The sequence below is a fragment of the Echinops telfairi genome, unplaced genomic scaffold, assembly GCF_000313985.2.
Source record: "Echinops telfairi isolate 266 unplaced genomic scaffold, ASM31398v2 ScPeMD7_25;HRSCAF=90, whole genome shotgun sequence".
In the NCBI taxonomy this organism is placed as follows: Eukaryota; Metazoa; Chordata; class Mammalia; order Afrosoricida; family Tenrecidae; genus Echinops; species Echinops telfairi.
Window position 1 is genome coordinate 33,623,122 of NW_022103922.1, and position 1,486 is coordinate 33,624,607.

The following is a 1,486-nucleotide window of genomic DNA, read 5'->3' on the forward strand; positions in this document are numbered from 1 at the left end:
GCACAATCCCCGAGGCAATTTAGAGGGAGAGGATGGATGTGCCCAGCTTAGAAAGTTTTGGTGCTTCAGGGATGATGTCCCAAAGACCCAATTACACAGCTCTGTAGAAATCTTAATTGGTGTGGAAAAGTTGGGGAAAGTGGCTCTGAGTCAGGGCTGTGTCCTCACAGGCCAGTCCCCAGTGAGGGCTGGACCAGGATTGGTTACAGAATGAATGAATGAATGAACGATTAAGGATAAACTCTACCTTCATTGCATAAGTTTAAAAATCAATGAATGGGTGGTAGAAAAATTATAATATATTCACCCCCACTCCCCCAGATATGATGTAGAGGTTGGTTGTACTCTCACAGGGCTCCTACAAAGTGGCAAATCTGGAGAAAGTGGTACAGGGGAGGGAGCTGGACACAGAGAGAGTAAGAGGATCCTGGGCCATCAGAGCAGAAAGTCTTGATGCCCTCATGACCACTGCTCCCTGGACAGAGCGAACACTGTGAATGAGCTAGCTGAGCATCTCTTACCGTGGCTGATGTATGGTCAGGCTTTGCTGTGGGACCCTGAATGGTCACCCTGAGTCCTCATCTCTCTCCTTTAGTTGACACAAAGCAACTCGGCCCAGGAGACTTGTGCCTCCACCTGCTCTCTCTGCCCATGTTGATCATTCCTTTTTTTTTTTTTCCTGACTCCTTTTCGTTCTCATGTAACACTGGGCAATGTTTCTTACCACTGTGCCTGGGTCACTATGAGTTTGGGGCCAACTTGACACCAGCTAATGATAACATGGTTATTGGCACATTTATGCTTATCTATTAAAAACATGGAATCTCTGGGTTGTGCAAATGGTGATGAACTGAAAGGTTCCTCAGTTTCAATGCATCCAGAGGTGTGTCAGCAGAAAGACCCGGTTACCTGCCTCTGAAAGAAAGAGAACAGGACAGAACAAAGCAAAAGGAGACTCACTGCACTTGTCTTCGTCAGAGGAACAGCACCCCACGGGGGCTTCTGAAGGTACAACTCTTCAATAGCAGGAGCCTCAGACTTTTCCAGGGGAGCAGCTGGTAGGTTCAAACTACTGGCCTTGAGGTTTGTCATCCAACAGGTAATCACGCCCCTACACCACCTGCACCTTGAATGTCCTCTGGAGCACATTTCTAGTCTATGCAACACCTGGGGTTGCCATGGATCTGAATCAACTTGATGATCACTGCTGTTTTGTTAGTTAGCCTGAAGTGGTGTCCCATTTTATTTTTTTCTCTGAATTCTGTTTTATTACTATTGTGGAAAATATACACAGCAAGACAATTCAATAGTTTCTACAGCAAAGTTATATTCACCACATCCTTTGATTTCTGCAACTATTTTTGTAGCTGTAATTCTTTTTTTTAATCGTTTTATTAGGGGCTCATACAACTCTTATCACAATCCATACATACATCAATTATGTAAAGCACATTTGCACAAACATTTCCTTCATCATTCTCAAAAC